The 20,367-nt window shown below is 39.4% G+C and overlaps 2 long non-coding RNA genes across 2 annotated transcripts; one reads left to right on the plus strand and one right to left on the minus strand.

Annotated features, from left to right (window-relative positions):
• Positions 1–9,876: 9,876 nt before the first annotated feature.
• On the minus strand, positions 9,877–11,268 carry LOC140120569 (uncharacterized). The gene is made up of 2 exons (XR_011853877.1): positions 10,471–11,268; positions 9,877–10,313 (listed from the first exon to the last, which is right to left on the minus strand). It is a non-coding gene; the product is annotated as an uncharacterized lncRNA (long non-coding RNA).
• Positions 11,269–12,899: 1,631 nt separating this feature from the next.
• LOC140120570 (uncharacterized) lies at positions 12,900–14,307 on the plus strand. The gene is made up of 2 exons (XR_011853878.1): positions 12,900–13,713; positions 13,871–14,307. It is a non-coding gene; the product is annotated as an uncharacterized lncRNA (long non-coding RNA).
• Positions 14,308–20,367: the final 6,060 nt, after the last annotated feature.

Below are 20,367 nucleotides of genomic sequence, written 5' to 3' on the forward strand. Positions count from 1 at the left end.
CCATAAATTACCCCACTATAGAAACTTCACCCCTCAACGTATGTAAAACAACTTCTATTAAGTCCATTAACCCTTTAAGTGTTTCACATGGGTTAAAACAATATGGACCTGCGATTTAGAATCTATGGAATTGTTTTGGAAAATACATTCATCTAGGCCAAAACTGACAGTTTCAGAATAAATTAAATGATGAAACGCACTGCAACGTTTGATGCCCAATTCCTCCAGAGTGTACTGATACCACATATGTGGTGGTAAACTTCTGTACGGGCGCACGGCCATGTATAGAATGAATGGAGGCGCCATTCACAGCAGATTTGTATTGGCACATTGTACTACCTATACATTTTTATTTTTTTTGGTAATGCAAACATATGAGGGCTTATTTTTTACGGGATGAGATACAATGTATAGATAATTCATTTTGGGGTCTATAGCTTATTCATGAGATATTATTAACTATTTCAAGGGGGACACAAACAAAATCATCAATTTTTATTTTGGATTTTTAGCATTTTTTTTTCCCCCGCTCACCGTAACATAAAAATAATATTTTATCTTTATTCTCTGGTTCACTACGATTGCGGTGATACCTCATTATATAGTTTTTCTTATCTTTGCTCAATTTTCCTGATCAAAACCATTATTGGAGAATATCGCATTGTTTTTACTATTGACATTTTTAGGGCCATAACTTCCGTATTTTTCTGTTGTCAGATCTCGTTGAGGGCTTATTTTTTGCGAAAAGAGTTGTTCTTTACAGTTGTATCATATTAGGGAACGTAACTTTTTTTGATCACTTTTTAGAACATTTTTTGTGATGGTGTTTGATATAAAAATTGTATATTACGGGAAGTTTTTCGAGGTTTTTTTTTACGTCGTTCACCGAGCGGGTTCAAGATTGATTTAGATTTATTGTACAGATTAATACGGACGCGGTGATACCAAATATGTACATTTTCCGTGTGTTTTTGTGTTTTATATACTTTATTTGCATTTTATGTGTAACTGGGGAGATTATGGGACTTTTATTTATTTAATTATATAATAAAATGATTTCATCTTTTTTTTTTACTTTTTTACATTTTCTACTTCTTGGCTTGAACAAGCGATCGTCCGATCGCTTATTCAAGCCTTTACACTGCAATACACTTGTATTGCAGTGTATAGTGAAAGTAACTGAGCATGCTGCGCATGCTCAGTTACTTACGGCCGGGTCTTGCCAGGAAGGCAGAACCCGGCGGGGAGAGAAGCCTTCATCCTCAGGTCACTCGTCGGGACCCGGGGCAGCGGCAGGAGGGATTGGATCCCCCGGTAAGCACACCGGGGGGGTCCGATCCACGCGGAACACGCTTACACATGCTTGTAAACACCCGGGATCGGGTTTTTCCGATCCCGGGTGTTAGTGCCGGGTCTGGGCTGTAAGATCACAGCCCAACACTGGCACCAGCGAGACCCGGTGTCCCGAAATCTTCTTCTGACGCGGCGCCGTAGAAAGGCGTACGCGTCAGAAGAAGTACCCTTAATGACCGCCGTAAAAAGCCGATAGGGTGGTCATTAAGGGGTTAAATACTAACACTAAGGAGTACACAGATAATAAGATTAGTAAACAAATAAGGTAGGCTGTGAAAAATGGATGCAAAAACGAAAAAGGGCAAACGTTAAGGGGTTAAACTGGCCTGCAAACTAGAGATACAGATGGCAAAAATGAGCTACCAGGAAATAAAGATTATATGTCACATAATTACCAGAAACAGTGCTACCAGCAGTGCTATACCAATAATGTAACCTATAATCAGAACATCTATGATTCAGTCTGATGAGCCTTACCTCTTTCATGTTTTGAGCCTTCTCCGGGCCTGAACTTACACATGCTAGTACAAAATACTGAGCAGAACACCTACATGTAATAGTGGCCTGAAAATCTCCTAAATTTATAGCATATCACAAATATTAACCCCTTCATGACCGATGGTCATTGGTGCCTGAATGTCCAAAAATAAGCTTTTTTTTTCCAATTAAAGTTTTTTAAATAAGTGGTAACTTTTACAAAAATATTTTATAAATATGTACATCATTATTCCATAATTTTTTCCCAGGTAAAGCTATAAGCAGAGGGTTCATATACTTCCGCAAACTGAAAGCAAAAGTCTCCAGTAGCTCCTTCTAGATTCAGCTGACAGGCTATAGGGGGCACACTTCAAACACATATATATATCTTAAACCCAACCCTTGCACTTAGAAACACAATTCTAGTATCGTATTAAACAGGTGAGTCTTCCCTTTAATATGGATTGTGCATGGATGCTCAAGAGAATCGGAGATATCCACTCTTATAGTTACAATTGGGAATAGAAAGCTGTACATAAAAATAATTTTGTAGTACAACTTTAAGGGTGGATATCTCCGGTTCTGTTAAGCATCCATACACAATACATACATCATCCATATGTTTCTAGGTTCCAGGGTTCAGGAGATATAAACTTTTGAAGTTGGTCACTGTCATGACGTTTATAAATGTCCTTTCTGCACAGGGGATGTGCAAATAGGATGTATATAGCTGTATGGCAGTCTTGAAGGGGTTAATCTAAGGACTACAGTTATGAAAATTAACAAGAAATGTACATTAACTGGACTGATACATTATAATAGAACAGCTGCAGGAGGACAAGTGATAGTGATATGAAGTCAAGCTCAACCATCCCCAGAATACATTTATTGGCTGTAAGGAAAGTGAGCTACTGACATAACAGCAACAATCAGACTATTATGAAAGTGATACTCACCATTAAACCATACTTGGATGTATTTACTACAGTGGCATCATAATCCACAAACAACTCACCTAGATTATTGGCGTCACCTGTGAGTGCACGGATCTACCCCGCTGCTGGGGGAACGTATAGACCAGAATAAAGTTCAAGGATCCAGCTCATCATCAGATTAAAACCGCCTTTGGATTATATTACATCCATGGTGTTCACAGGTAAAAACAGGTAAGTAATAGAACAGTCAACGCGTTTCTAGCACCGTAATGTGCTCTTACTCATGACTTACTCATGAGTAAGAGCACGTTACGGTGCTAGAAACGCGTTGACTGTTCTATTACTTACCTGTTTTTACCTGTGAACGCCATGGATGTAAAATAAAGGCGGTTTTAATCTGATGATGAGCTGGATCCTTGAACTTTCTTCTGCATCATAATCCACACTGTTTTTACATCAATTGAAAAGACAGACGCTTGGAACATTTTTTATGTTCCTCAAATCATTCCAAAACAATTTCTACAGTATGGCAGGTTGTGTCCACCTTCTAATTTCCTTTTACTCAGGTCATATGTGTAAAAAAAACAGCAACACAAATGTAAAAACCTAAGGTTTCCCAGCATAAAATTGTATAGCTTCCTTTCTTGTCATAGTGCATATTGTTACTTCTCCCCCAAATAGTTACAGACATGCAACAGGTCAAATGATATTTTTTAGACAAAGCCGGCACCTTTCAGTGCCCTATAGTTCAGTTATTGCCCTTACATGAACAAGTTTATGACCAATCCTTAAAATAGGTTGTCACTGTTTAATATGTGGGTGTCTGGCTTCTAGAAACCCCAACAAATGAATAGTAAGAACTATCATGTAATTGCAAAAAAATAAGTATTAAGGTGGCTCTGCTTTTGTTTATAACTGAAATATTTATAGCTAATCCTTAGATACCATTAAAGGGGGTTTCCCACAAAATTCTCAAATCTCATACCCTAGTGATGTTAACACAATAAAGATAATTTTAACCCCTTACTTTACAATTTTACTCAGTGTTATTGCTGTTTTCACTCCTATCAATCCCTAGGCTGCTCAGTTCAAAATTCCAGGGTGTGGGCGGGACTCTGTAACCAGACACATTATTATCCGTCTAGTTCTGTGGGGTGACAGTGTGAAACTCAGCAACACAGAGTCACACAGGAATCCAAGATAGCGGCCCCCGACCCTAAGTCACAAGTTACAGGGTCGTGTCTAGGGGGAAACTAAAATTCTGTACAGCAGGACTGATGGAGACAGGTTGGAATTATATTTGTGAAAAGCTGTATTTTTGTTTATAACAGTGAATTAGAGAATATGTTATTCTCTATCCTAAGTGCATATAAGAAACTTGTATTCGTGGGAATACCTCTTTAATGTTTAAACAGTGAGATCCAGCCTCTGGGATCCCAGCCAGTCATGTCTGTGCATGCCGTATCACATTCATTCTTTATACAGGCAGTTTGGGGCCCACCACTGTACAGGCACATGAAATTTTTTGTTATTTCATAAATTCCTAAAACATTGCTGACTTTTGACTTCTTGGTTTAGTCCTTGCTTTGGATTGCTGTGGCCCTAAGTCAGTAACCGGCTGACTTGTCTTTGGCCTCTTGGCTCTGTGATCCAGGAATAAATGCTGATAAAGTAGCAGGTCTCAGGCAGAAGAACGATGCTCAATGTGATTGAGAAGGGAGGAAGGATACTGGTTGGCTAGACATTATATATATATATGTCATCTCAGTCATCCAGTGCATCTACAGTACATAAAAAAAAGAAAGTTTACTGGATAATATGGGAGATCTGGACAACTGATGACCCAACAAGCTCGGGGGCCCACTGCCGGATTCACCTGTGGGGCAGTCCAAGCCTGTATGCAGGCACACTAGTCTGTTTCTACAATTAGATGTGCCTGGGGCTGTAGCTCATTCCATCTACTTGAGTGAGAGAAACTGCTCGTATGGATAATCTGCTGTGTCATGGTATGCAAATACTTGCTCATTTTGTAAAAGCTTTAGGTGCTAGTGTAGTGGAATCCACTATAAATGACCACATTTTAGAAACTGCAACCCCCAATCAATTTATCAAGGGATGCAGAAAGCATGTTGACCTCCCAGGTGTTGCAATAATGAAGTTCGTCCAAGGCTATGCTTTTCTTGGGGGGAAAAAATTCTTCTTTATCACAGGCCATTTTTAACAAATTCTTTGAAACACCTGTGGAGTTAAAATGCTCCCCATACCCTATGATAAATTAATTGAGGGGTTTAGTTCCCAAACGGGGGTGATTCATTAGGGGTTTCCTTTTTCTGGCACCTGAAATATGTTCCAGCAAAATTCACCCTCCAAAATGCGCCCCTTCTCTATAAAGTCACATATTGGGGCAGATTTATCAAGCAGTCTGAAAGTCAGTATATTTCCAATTGCCCATGGCAACCAATCACAGCTCCCCTTTAAAATATTCATGAGCACTGGTGAAATGAAAGCTGAGCTGTGATTGGTTGCCATGGGCAACTGGAAATATTCTGACTTTCAGACTGCTTGATAAATCTGCCCCATTGTTTCACCCTACAGCAGCTTCAGACCATGTGTTGGGTATTTCTACTTTTGAGAAAAACTAAATAACAAACAATTTCCTCTCTTGTAAAAACTAAACATTCAGGATTTTACATTTCTTGTAAAAAAAAAATAGCAGTTAGAATAATTTGTTGAGGGGGGGGGGGTAAATTGTTCTGTACCTTAGGAACTTTTTAAATGTGTTGACAACAATTTCTTCTAATTCTTCCCTCCAAACTCTCAAAGGGCCTCCTTCCCTTCTGTGCCCTGTTGTGGGTCCATACAGTGAATTACATGCACATGTGGCAGGAAGGGTTTTCACCTACATGAATTAGTATATTTTAGGGCTGAATAATAATTTCATTTTCAAAATGTGAAAATTCTAATTAGAACATCCTTATGTTTTAATTCATGCAAGATGCTTAAAGTGTAACCATCGTTTCAAAAAACATTTGATATGTTGTAGGGCAGGTAATTTTAAGCCCTTTTGCAATTGGATTAGTTACCCAAATATTTCTCCTTTCTAGATGTCAGTAGTCTCTCAGATAGCTGTTGCTAAGCACATCCCATCTTCAGAAAGGAGCTTAGACTACGGAGCTAGAGATACGCCCCCATTTCTCTCCCAGCAATCAGCTTATTACCTCATGTCTCACTGCTCCAGCACTCAGTCCCTGTGCAGAGAGAAGCTCTAACTAATGTAATAACCAAACACCTAAACTATCTCTCCCTCAGCTTCCCCTACACTTGTGTATAAACAAATAATGCACACAGAAAGAAACTGCAGCCTTCCCTCCCCCCATCACCTCACACTCCACAGCAGGAAATGGCAGGAGAGACTCTCCAAGTCTGCAAGCTGTCCCCTCATGTGCTGTGCTGAAGTTTTACTTAGGTAGGTACATAGATAGATAGTATAAAGAAAGCGGGCAGCACTCCGTTGTAGATAAAAGTAAAAAAGTGTCTTTATTCCATAGTGAGCAACTGTGACAGCGACGTTTCGGCTCTGCAAGAGCCTTTCTCAAGCCATTCAAACAGTGAAATGGTGGCCATATTTAAATACAACAGGTGATCACATGACAAATTGGGATACTCCCACCATTTTTGTATAACTGTGATATAATGCTTATTACATAGTCAAATTACATATCGTGAACATTAAACATAGTGCACAATGTAAAATACATGTATATGTATGTGATAGACGTTAAAATTGTGTTATATATAACAAACAGCTTTATTAGTGACACAGATTAGTCCAGCCATTGGTCTTGTCTGTGTAAAGGTGCTCAAGTGCTTCTGTGTTGACAGCAATGCTTCCCAGCTGTTTCCACGTGTCGACCTTCCCTGATCAGCAACAATGTTCTCCGATACATATAAAAAAATTTTTTTGAAAAAAAATTTTTTTGAAAAAAAATTTTTTTGAAAAAATTTTTTTGAAAAAAGAAAAAAAATTTTTTTTAAAAAAAGGAAGAAAAAAAATTTTTTTTGAAAAAAGGAAGAAAAAAGGAAGAAAAATGCTCCATGGAACGCAAGCCGAGCGCCAAAATGTGCGCATAAAAAATATGTCGCACGGTGGGACACACACTATGCGCCTGGTTCTGCGCATGTGTATTATGCCCCAGCAAGAGCGTCTGGTGCTATGGAAACCAAAAAATGAAAAATTATCAGATACAACATAGATAATTCTGGAATGCAATATTCATGCAATTTACATAAAGGAAAAGTCCACGATGTGTCAGCCATAAATCAGGACCAATTGGCTGTGATAACAACCATGTTGGATGCACGTTGATATTGATTCACCAACGATTGTATAACTCGCAAATATAAGGGACGACCTTGCTGAATATACCCCTAATAATAAACGGGGCAGACGGCATCATCAATCCCCTAAGTTTTTGACTGTACTTGTATAAAAGACAGTGTGGTCCCTGGCTAGACACACCAACCGTAACCTATGAAAGAACAACAATATACAAAATATAGGGAAATGGATGGAAATACGTTTACCATAGCACTTGACAATTGCATGAACGGCGCATCGATTTGCGCTCTTGAAGCACCAAATGACAAAAGAATATTTTAGGAGTTGTGTAGGGAGGCTTCCACGAGGAGACATCTGGGATAGGCTCATATTCTAAAAGAAGAAAAAAAAGACATATAATGTCAAAATTGTTATATCACAGAAAGTTACTCATTGCTACTCTGATGATGGACTATAGAAAAGGAACTACAGCTGGATCAACAGGATCATAGGGACCAAAGTTTAAAATCCACATTGAGACCCTGTGGTCTCAGTGTGTCAAGGGTATAGATCCAATGTAACTCACGCTTTTTTAGAATAGCTACTCTATCACCACCACGTCTAGGAAGTGGCACGTGATCGATGAGACGGAAACTGAGATGTTTCTCTAGATGTCCAGCTTCTGAAAAGTGTTTCGGTACCGGGAGATCTTTGCGGTTGGATCGTATCGTGTATCTGTGTTGGTTGAGGCGCGTCTTAAATTCAAGTGTCGTTTCTCCCACATATAATAGCCCACATGGGCAACTTAAAATATAGATCACAAAAGAGCTATCACATGTCAGGTAATGTTTAATGTCATAACGTTTGCCTTTATGTTCGAAAAAGGAACCTTTAGTCATATATTTGCAATTGATACACTTGCAACATGGAAAACAACCCTTCTTAAGTTTGCCCAGTATGCCTGGTTGTATGCTGCTTCTGCGTGGACCAATGTCTGCTCTAACTATTCTATCCTTGACCTTTTGAGCATTCCTGTAGGACATTAATGGTGGAACTTGGAATTCAGGCGCAATTTTATTGCAACCTGTTAGTTTAGACCAATGTTTATTGATTATTCTAGCGATGTTATGGCTCTGGGTATTATAGGTGGTAACAAAAGGTATTCTATCTTGTCGTTTTTGTGTGCTATTTGTAGAAAGTAGCTCCCCCCTATTCTTGGTGTTTGCTTTATGTAGGTTCATCTCAATGATGTGCTTAGGGTAACCTCGTTTCCTGAATTTGTCAGTCATTGTCTGTAAGTTTGTCTGAAGTTTTTGTGGTTCACTGGTAATTCTTATTACTCTTAACAATTGACTATAGGGCAACGAGTTGATAGTTTTGCGGGGATGGCTACTCTCGTAGCGGACCAGAGTATTCCTGTCCGTTGGCTTCGTGAATATATCAGTCTCGAGTGTGTTGTTACTGATGGATACTGTGACATCCAAGAACTGTAGTTGCGTTTCAGAGGAAACTACCGTGAATTTAATTGACTCATCAATGGTGTTCACAAAATCATGAAACAATTCTAGTTGTTGTTTAGTGCCTGTCCACAGGAGGAAGACGTCGTCTATGTACCTCCACCACCTTAGGCAAAACCGAAAAAGTGGGGAGGCATAGACGACATCTTCCTCCAGTACCCTCATTACAATGTTTGCATAGGTTGGTGCCATGTTGGCACCCATGGCAACCCCCATGCGTTGTACAAAGAAATCATCTCCAAAGAGAAAATAATTGTTCGTAAGGACAAATTCCAACAATCTGAGAACAAAATCTTGCGCGTTAGGGGTAAACATCTTAGTCTTCAATAATTTGTCAACTGCATTCAAACCTCTCTGATGATCAATAGAAGTATATAGAGATACCACATCAAAGGAAACAAGTAGGATGTTATCAAAAGAAGTAATATCAACACTATTCAGCTTATTGATAAAATCAGTGGTGTCTCGTATGAATGAAGCGCCTGAGGTTGATAGGTCATTGAGTGCCCTGTCCAAAAAAGTTGCAACATTAGAGAAAATAGAATTGGTGCCGGAGACAATTGGTCTACCCGGTGGATGTAGTAGATCTTTATGAATTTTTGGTAATGTATATAACACCGGTGTGACAGGGTTTTCAATAAGCAGAAATCTATGCATATCATCATCAATAATCTGATGTGCTAATGCTTCATCTAAAATGGATCTGAGTTTCCTTATGAGAGAGAATTTGGGATCACATGAAATTTTTTGGTATACTTTGGAGTCAGCCAGTTGTCGGTTGATCTCCGCTACATACGAGCTGGTATCCATGACGACGACAGCACCGCCCTTATCAGCCGATTTGACGGTGATGTCGCCGTCACGGGCCAGCTCACACATAGCAGAGACCTCACCACTGGTTAAATTTGGGTGACTCAGTGGCATGTCTTTAGTGGTGTCACGTAGTGTTGCTATATCCATTTGAACAGCAGAAGCAAAAGCCTCAATATGTGGCATTTCAATGTCAGGAATGAATGTACTTTTGTTACGTAATTGGAACTGTCTGAGATTAAGTTCAGACGACCTCTGTCCTGGTGTGAAAGTTTGTGTGTGAAAAAAGTGTTTCAATTTAATACTACGAATAAATTTCTGGATATCAACCTCAATTTGGAACCAATCTGGGTGTGAAGTTATGCAGTATGACAATCCCTTAGATAATACACTCATTTGGTCAACAGTTAGAATTTTGGAAGAAATATTTACCACCAGTTCATTTAAGTCCTTTTGCGTAGTGCCATTTTGGGTGCTGGTTGACTCGACCTCGGTGGGATGGAATTTCTTGGACCTGTGGTGTTTACGTCCTCCCCGTCTTGTTCGGGTACGTCCTGGGTATGTGCGGTCTTGGGGGTCCCTAAAAAAGGGGTAGATTGATCCTTGCGTTGTTTGTTCTGTGAACCTGAAGTGGATCTGGTATGGGCGGTTTTTCCTCTATATTTGATGTTATCCCTTTGTTTGGGAGGGAGGTGTTCAGATTGCCAATTGTAAATATGTTCACTTTTGTAATCCTCAATGTCACGTATCCATTTATTACGCTTGGTAAGTTCTTGTTCAGATTTGCCAGTTTTCACATGCGTCTGAACCGTAGCCAAAAAATCGTTATACTCATCTGTGGTCAAAATCGACTTCAATTGTGTGTCCATCTCAGGAAGATTAGTTTCCAATGCAGTGATCTCCCTTTTTAGAAATTCAATATTCAGTAAAATTAAATCCATGGCATATTTATTGGAAATTTGAGCAAATTTCATGCAAAATTCTTTATCTTGCGCAAAAAGTGTGGGCGAGACTCGAGACCGCATGCCTCTCGGTATCATGTGATGTTTATAATACTCACTTAATGTGATGAGATGCAACTGTAAGCTGGTGAGTCTTTTGGATTCATTTTCAAATTTACGTTTGAGTTCAGCCGTTCCAGGCGTAGTGAGGAAAGTGGAATCACCTGTTAGGCCATGTAGGATCCTTTCGCCGTCCGCATCAGTGTAGGCAAAACTCTGGAACCCATTGCTGTGGGTAGACTGTTCCATTGTGATGAAACCGAAGAAAACAAAGAAAAAAGTTCTAGGGTGCACGCTTTTAGCAGCCAAAAAATACAAAAAGAAAGTCCAAGCAGCACAAACCTTCAGAGAAAAAGAAAATTGGGTGCAGGCAACCCAGGACCGGGCCTCAGGTCCTCCAGTAATAGTATAAAGAAAGCGGGCAGCACTCCGTTGTAGATAAAAGTAAAAAAGTGTCTTTATTCCATAGTGAGCAACTGTGACAGCGACGTTTCGGCTCTGCAAGAGCCTTTCTCAAGCCATTCAAACAGTGAAATGGTGGCCATATTTAAATACAACAGGTGATCACATGACAAATTGGGATACTCCCACCATTTTTGTATAACTGTGATATAATGCTTATTACATAGTCAAATTACATATCGTGAACATTAAACATAGTGCACAATGTAAAATACATGTATATGTATGTGATAGACGTTAAAATTGTGTTATATATAACAAACAGCTTTATTAGTGACACAGATTAGTCCAGCCATTGGTCTTGTCTGTGTAAAGGTGCTCAAGTGCTTCTGTGTTGACAGCAATGCTTCCCAGCTGTTTCCACGTGTCGACCTTCCCTGATCAGCAACAATGTTCTCCGATACATATAAAAAAATTTTTTTGAAAAAAAATTTTTTTGAAAAAAGAAAAAAAATTTTTTTTAAAAAAAGGAAGAAAAAAAATTTTTTTTGAAAAAAGGAAGAAAAAAGGAAGAAGAAAAATGCTCCATGGAACGCAAGCTGAGCGCCAAAATGTGCGCATAAAAAATATGTCGCACGGTGGGACACACACTATGCGCCTGGTTCTGCGCATGTGTATTATGCCCCAGCAAGAGCGTCTGGTGCTATGGAAACCAAAAAATGAAAAATTATCAGATACAACATAGATAATTCTGGAATGCAATATTCATGCAATTTACATAAAGGAAAAGTCCACGATGTGTCAGCCATAAATCAGGACCAATTGGCTGTGATAACAACCATGTTGGATGCACGTTGATATTGATTCACCAACGATTGTATAACTCGCAAATATAAGGGACGACCTTGCTGAATATACCCCTAATAATAAACGGGGCAGACGGCATCATCAATCCCCTAAGTTTTTGACTGTACTTGTATAAAAGACAGTGTGGTCCCTGGCTAGACACACCAACCGTAACCTATGAAAGAACAACAATATACAAAATATAGGGAAATGGATGGAAATACGTTTACCATAGCACTTGACAATTGCATGAACGGCGCATCGATTTGCGCTCTTGAAGCACCAAATGACAAAAGAATATTTTAGGAGTTGTGTAGGGAGGCTTCCACGAGGAGACATCTGGGATAGGCTCATATTCTAAAAGAAGAAAAAAAAGACATATAATGTCAAATGGAACAATGTAGTTCCTTTTCTATAGTCCATCATCAGAGTAGCAATGAGTAACTTTCTGTGATATAACAATTTTGACATTATATGTCTTTTTTTTCTTCTTTTAGAATATGAGCCTATCCCAGATGTCTCCTCGTGGAAGCCTCCCTACACAACTCCTAAAATATTCTTTTGTCATTTGGTGCTTCAAGAGCGCAAATCGATGCGCCGTTCATGCAATTGTCAAGTGCTATGGTAAACGTATTTCCATCCATTTCCCTATATTTTGTATATTGTTGTTCTTTCATAGGTTACGGTTGGTGTGTCTAGCCAGGGACCACACTGTCTTTTATACAAGTACAGTCAAAAACTTAGGGGATTGATGATGCCGTCTGCCCCGTTTATTATTAGGGGTATATTCAGCAAGGTCGTCCCTTATATTTGCGAGTTATACAATCGTTGGTGAATCAATATCAACGTGCATCCAACATGGTTGTTATCACAGCCAATTGGTCCTGATTTATGGCTGACACATCGTGGACTTTTCCTTTATGTAAATTGCATGAATATTGCATTCCAGAATTATCTATGTTGTATCTGATAATTTTTCATTTTTTGGTTTCCATAGCACCAGACGCTCTTGCTGGGGCATAATACACATGCGCAGAACCAGGCGCATAGTGTGTGTCCCACCGTGCGACATATTTTTTATGCGCACATTTTGGCGCTCAGCTTGCGTTCCATGGAGCATTTTTCTTCCTTTTTTCTTCCTTTTTTCAAAAAAAATTTTTTTTCTTCCTTTTTTTAAAAAAAATTTTTTTTCTTTTTTCAAAAAAATTTTTTCAAAAAAATTTTTTTTCAAAAAAATTTTTTTATATGTATCGGAGAACATTGTTGCTGATCAGGGAAGGTCGACACGTGGAAACAGCTGGGAAGCATTGCTGTCAACACAGAAGCACTTGAGCACCTTTACACAGACAAGACCAATGGCTGGACTAATCTGTGTCACTAATAAAGCTGTTTGTTATATATAACACAATTTTAACGTCTATCACATACATATACATGTATTTTACATTGTGCACTATGTTTAATGTTCACGATATGTAATTTGACTATGTAATAAGCATTATATCACAGTTATACAAAAATGGTGGGAGTATCCCAATTTGTCATGTGATCACCTGTTGTATTTAAATATGGCCACCATTTCACTGTTTGAATGGCTTGAGAAAGGCTCTTGCAGAGCCGAAACGTCGCTGTCACAGTTGCTCACTATGGAATAAAGACACTTTTTTACTTTTATCTACAACGGAGTGCTGCCCGCTTTCTTTATACTATTACTGGAGGACCTGAGGCCCGGTCCTGGGTTGCCTGCACCCAATTTTCTTTTTCTCTGAAGGTTTGTGCTGCTTGGACTTTCTTTTTGTATTTTTTGGCTGCTAAAAGCGTGCACCCTAGAACTTTTTTCTTTGTTTTCTTCGGTTTCATCACAATGGAACAGTCTACCCACAGCAATGGGTTCCAGAGTTTTGCCTACACTGATGCGGACGGCGAAAGGATCCTACATGGCCTAACAGGTGATTCCACTTTCCTCACTACGCCTGGAACGGCTGAACTCAAACGTAAATTTGAAAATGAATCCAAAAGACTCACCAGCTTACAGTTGCATCTCATCACATTAAGTGAGTATTATAAACATCACATGATACCGAGAGGCATGCGGTCTCGAGTCTCGCCCACACTTTTTGCGCAAGATAAAGAATTTTGCATGAAATTTGCTCAAATTTCCAATAAATATGCCATGGATTTAATTTTACTGAATATTGAATTTCTAAAAAGGGAGATCACTGCATTGGAAACTAATCTTCCTGAGATGGACACACAATTGAAGTCGATTTTGACCACAGATGAGTATAACGATTTTTTGGCTACGGTTCAGACGCATGTGAAAACTGGCAAATCTGAACAAGAACTTACCAAGCGTAATAAATGGATACGTGACATTGAGGATTACAAAAGTGAACATATTTACAATTGGCAATCTGAACACCTCCCTCCCAAACAAAGGGATAACATCAAATATAGAGGAAAAACCGCCCATACCAGATCCACTTCAGGTTCACAGAACAAACAACGCAAGGATCAATCTACCCCTTTTTTAGGGACCCCCAAGACCGCACATACCCAGGACGTACCCGAACAAGACGGGGAGGACGTAAACACCACAGGTCCAAGAAATTCCATCCCACCGAGGTCGAGTCAACCAGCACCCAAAATGGCACTACGCAAAAGGACTTAAATGAACTGGTGGTAAATATTTCTTCCAAAATTCTAACTGTTGACCAAATGAGTGTATTATCTAAGGGATTGTCATACTGCATAACTTCACACCCAGATTGGTTCCAAATTGAGGTTGATATCCAGAAATTTATTCGTAGTATTAAATTGAAACACTTTTTTCACACACAAACTTTCACACCAGGACAGAGGTCGTCTGAACTTAATCTCAGACAGTTCCAATTACGTAACAAAAGTACATTCATTCCTGACATTGAAATGCCACATATTGAGGCTTTTGCTTCTGCTGTTCAAATGGATATAGCAACACTACGTGACACCACTAAAGACATGCCACTGAGTCACCCAAATTTAACCAGTGGTGAGGTCTCTACTATGTGTGAGCTGGCCCGTGACGGCGACATCACCGTCAAATCGGCTGATAAGGGCGGTGCTGTCGTCGTCATGGATACCAGCTCGTATGTAGCGGAGATCAACCGACAACTGGCTGACTCCAAAGTATACCAAAAAATTTCATGTGATCCCAAATTCTCTCTCATAAGGAAACTCAGATCCATTTTAGATGAAGCATTAGCACATCAGATTATTGATGATGATATGCATAGATTTCTGCTTATTGAAAACCCTGTCACACCGGTGTTATATACATTACCAAAAATTCATAAAGATCTACTACATCCACCGGGTAGACCAATTGTCTCCGGCACCAATTCTATTTTCTCTAATGTTGCAACTTTTTTGGACAGGGCACTCAATGACCTATCAACCTCAGGCGCTTCATTCATACGAGACACCACTGATTTTATCAATAAGCTGAATAGTGTTGATATTACTTCTTTTGATAACATCCTACTTGTTTCCTTTGATGTGGTATCTCTATATACTTCTATTGATCATCAGAGAGGTTTGAATGCAGTTGACAAATTATTGAAGACTAAGATGTTTACCCCTAACGCGCAAGATTTTGTTCTCAGATTGTTGGAATTTGTCCTTACGAACAATTATTTTCTCTTTGGAGATGATTTCTTTGTACAACGCATGGGGGTTGCCATGGGTGCCAACATGGCACCAACCTATGCAAACATTGTAATGAGGGTACTGGAGGAAGATGTCGTCTATGCCTCCCCACTTTTTCGGTTTTGCCTAAGGTGGTGGAGGTACATAGACGACGTCTTCCTCCTGTGGACAGGCACTAAACAACAACTAGAATTGTTTCATGATTTTGTGAACACCATTGATGAGTCAATTAAATTCACGGTAGTTTCCTCTGAAACGCAACTACAGTTCTTGGATGTCACAGTATCCATCAGTAACAACACACTCGAGACTGATATATTCACGAAGCCAACGGACAGGAATACTCTGGTCCGCTACGAGAGTAGCCATCCCCGCAAAACTATCAACTCGTTGCCCTATAGTCAATTGTTAAGAGTAATAAGAATTACCAGTGAACCACAAAAACTTCAGACAAACTTACAGACAATGACTGACAAATTCAGGAAACGAGGTTACCCTAAGCACATCATTGAGATGAACCTACATAAAGCAAACACCAAGAATAGGGGGGAGCTACTTTCTACAAATAGCACACAAAAACGACAAGATAGAATACCTTTTGTTACCACCTATAATACCCAGAGCCATAACATCGCTAGAATAATCAATAAACATTGGTCTAAACTAACAGGTTGCAATAAAATTGCGCCTGAATTCCAAGTTCCACCATTAATGTCCTACAGGAATGCTCAAAAGGTCAAGGATAGAATAGTTAGAGCAGACATTGGTCCACGCAGAAGCAGCATACAACCAGGCATACTGGGCAAACTTAAGAAGGGTTGTTTTCCATGTTGCAAGTGTATCAATTGCAAATATATGACTAAAGGTTCCTTTTTCGAACATAAAGGCAAACGTTATGACATTAAACATTACCTGACATGTGATAGCTCTTTTGTGATCTATATTTTAAGTTGCCCATGTGGGCTATTATATGTGGGAGAAACGACACTTGAATTTAAGACGCGCCTCAACCAACACAGATACACGATACGATCCAACCGCAAAGATCTCCCGGTACCGAAACACTTTTCAGAAGCTGGACATCTAGAGAAACATCTCAGTTTCCGTCTCATCGATCACGTGCCACTTCCTAGACGTGGTGGTGATAGAGTAGCTATTCTAAAAAAGCGTGAGTTACATTGGATCTATACCCTTGACACACTGAGACCACAGGGTCTCAATGTGGATTTTAAACTTTGGTCCCTATGATCCTGTTGATCCAGCTGTAGTTCCTTTTCTATAGTCCATCATCAGAGTAGCAATGAGTAACTTTCTGTGATATAACAATTTTGACATTATATGTCTTTTTTTTCTTCTTTTAGAATATGAGCCTATCCCAGATGTCTCCTCGTGGAAGCCTCCCTACACAACTCCTAAAATATTCTTTTGTCATTTGGTGCTTCAAGAGCGCAAATCGATGCGCCGTTCATGCAATTGTCAAGTGCTATGGTAAACGTATTTCCATCCATTTCCCTATATTTTGTATATTGTTGTTCTTTCATAGGTTACGGTTGGTGTGTCTAGCCAGGGACCACACTGTCTTTTATACAAGTACAGTCAAAAACTTAGGGGATTGATGATGCCGTCTGCCCCGTTTATTATTAGGGGTATATTCAGCAAGGTCGTCCCTTATATTTGCGAGTTATACAATCGTTGGTGAATCAATATCAACGTGCATCCAACATGGTTGTTATCACAGCCAATTGGTCCTGATTTATGGCTGACACATCGTGGACTTTTCCTTTATGTAAATTGCATGAATATTGCATTCCAGAATTATCTATGTTGTATCTGATAATTTTTCATTTTTTGGTTTCCATAGCACCAGACGCTCTTGCTGGGGCATAATACACATGCGCAGAACCAGGCGCATAGTGTGTGTCCCACCGTGCGACATATTTTTTATGCGCACATTTTGGCGCTCAGCTTGCGTTCCATGGAGCATTTTTCTTCCTTTTTTCTTCCTTTTTTCAAAAAAAATTTTTTTTCTTCCTTTTTTTAAAAAAAATTTTTTTTCTTTTTTCAAAAAAATTTTTTCAAAAAAATTTTTTTTCAAAAAAATTTTTTTATATGTATCGGAGAACATTGTTGCTGATCAGGGAAGGTCGACACGTGGAAACAGCTGGGAAGCATTGCTGTCAACACAGAAGCACTTGAGCACCTTTACACAGACAAGACCAATGGCTGGACTAATCTGTGTCACTAATAAAGCTGTTTGTTATATATAACACAATTTTAACGTCTATCACATACATATACATGTATTTTACATTGTGCACTATGTTTAATGTTCACGATATGTAATTTGACTATGTAATAAGCATTATATCACAGTTATACAAAAATGGTGGGAGTATCCCAATTTGTCATGTGATCACCTGTTGTATTTAAATATGGCCACCATTTCACTGTTTGAATGGCTTGAGAAAGGCTCTTGCAGAGCCGAAACGTCGCTGTCACAGTTGCTCACTATGGAATAAAGACACTTTTTTACTTTTATCTACAACGGAGTGCTGCCCGCTTTCTTTATACTATTACTGGAGGACCTGAGGCCCGGTCCTGGGTTGCCTGCACCCAATTTTCTTTTTCTCTGAAGGTTTGTGCTGCTTGGACTTTCTTTTTGTACATAGATAGATAGATATGAGATAGATGGATAGATATGGGATAGATAGATAGATATGGTGTCATTGGTCAGCAGCAGGTGCTTGTGATGAGGTGATGGGCCAAAAGAGGTACTAAATGAGGACCTAGAGGCAAAATACTTTGAGGAATGATTCCCAGGGACACCTGGAGCAGAATTATGTATTTTAGTATTTTATTGCTCAGAATGATGGTTACACTTTAACAAGTTACAACCTGCTTCATACTTATATAAACAATATCGGTAGGCGGTGCCTATGGTGTCTAGAAAATTGTCTAACTTGTACATAATCCAATAATTTACTCATGTGCTTTAGATCATTGTGCTTTTATTAAATGTTTTTATGTAAATGAACTGCAGGGTCTCCCTCTGTCACCAGAGCCCCTCCAAGTCCCTCTGCTCTCCTCCCTCCCACTTTGTACCGGAAATATAGCAGCAGCACAGTAAAGATATTCTTGTTAAATGTTGTGATACACTGTTGTATTTATTGTTCCCTCAATATTGATAAGCAGCTTCAAATCATGTTGCTTCCCTTACTGTGCTTCACAGATAGGATGAGTTTGCAGGCAGCTTGTCTAATCATGGATTGTTGTAGCCTCCAGTCTTGCAGACATTTCCTGTTTTATGTGTATATAACATTTCTTCTAAAAGTTGTATGGTAAGTGTCAATTATACCTGAAGGCTGTCTGTCCATAAAGTGATAAATCGGTCCATAACCAGGCTTTGTATGCCTCCAATGGACAAAACACATGATATAATAATCTCATCTTCTGCCAGTTAGTTATTGGGGGAGATAGTTAACATCACTACCAAGATTTACTTATGTGTATGCTTAATAAAATGACATAAATGTACAGCTATTTCTTAGTTGTCTGATAGATTACGACTTAGACGATAAAAATTTTTTTTAACTCAAAACAAAAATCCAGGTAAATGTAGATCATATATGTTTTTTTAATCACTACACAAAGTAACACAAAAGAAAGACAAGTATACATCCTATTCCTATTCCCTTTGTAGACTGTGCTGGCTAAAAAAATGCCTCAATAGCAGAGCTGCATTACAAGGTGTCAGGCTCCAGGGGTAGTGGACCCAGGTTCGTGGTCGAAGACATGCAGGAGGTTGAGAGAGGCAGCACAGGATCAACGTCAGGAACAAAGCAGGAGGTCAGGGCAGGCGGAACAGGATCAGAGTCAAACACAGAACCGGGGTCACAGAGGTGGCCAAAAGTATTGGCACCACTGCAATTCTGTCAGATAATACTCTGCAATCATGTTTTGGAAAAAACAATCAGAAATTCCTTGATATTATTTTCATTTAATTTGTCTTCAATGGAAAACCCCAAAAAGAATTGTCAAAAAAGCCGAATTGCATAACATTCCACACCAAACATAAAAAGAGGGGGTGGACAAAAGTATTGGCACTGTTTGAAAAATCATATGATGCTTTTCTAATTTGTGTAATTTACATTACCTGTAACCTACCTGTGGCACCTTAAAGGTGGTGGCAATAACTAAATCACACTTACAGCCAGTTAAAATAGATTATGTTTGACTCAACCTCTGTCCTGTGTCCTTGTGTGTACCACATTGAGCATGGAGAAAAGAAAGAAGACCAAAGAACTGTCTGAAGACTTGAGAATCAAAATTGCGAGGGAGCAATGTCAAGGCTACAAGTCCATCTCCAAAGACCTGAATGTTCTTGTGTCTATCGTGCACAGTGTCATCAAGAAGTGTAAAGCCTATGGCACTGTGGCACCTCCCTAGATGAAGAAGTGTGAAGCCCCTGGCACTGTGGCACCTCCCTAGATGTGGAATTGACGAGAGATTACAACACAAGATTGTGTGGATGGTGGATAAAGAACCTCGACTAACATCCAAACAAGTTCAAGCTTCCCTGCAGTCCAAGGGTACAACAGTGTCCATCGGCATCTGAATGAAAATGGACTGTATGGTAGGATACCCAGGAAGACCCCACTTCTTACACAGGAACATTAAAAAGCCAGGCTGGAGTTTGCCAAGCTTACCTGAGAAAGCCTAAAACGTTTTAGGAGAATGTTCTCTGGTCAGATGAGACAAAAGTAGAGCTTTTTGGGAAAAGGCAGCAATAGTTTACAGGAAAAAAAGAGGCCTTCAAAGAAAAGAACACGATCCCTACAGTCAAACATGAAGGAGGTTCCCTGAGCTTTTGGGGTTGCTTCGCTGCCTCTAGCACTGGACTGCTTGACCGTGTGCATGGAATTATGAAGTCTGAAGACTACCAACACATTTTGCAGCTTAATGTAGGGCCCAGTGTGAGAAAGCTAGGTCTCCCTCAGAGGTCATGGGTCTTCCAGCAGAAC

Source organism: Engystomops pustulosus, chromosome 3, assembly GCF_040894005.1.
Source record: "Engystomops pustulosus chromosome 3, aEngPut4.maternal, whole genome shotgun sequence".
In the NCBI taxonomy this organism is placed as follows: domain Eukaryota; kingdom Metazoa; phylum Chordata; class Amphibia; order Anura; family Leptodactylidae; genus Engystomops; species Engystomops pustulosus.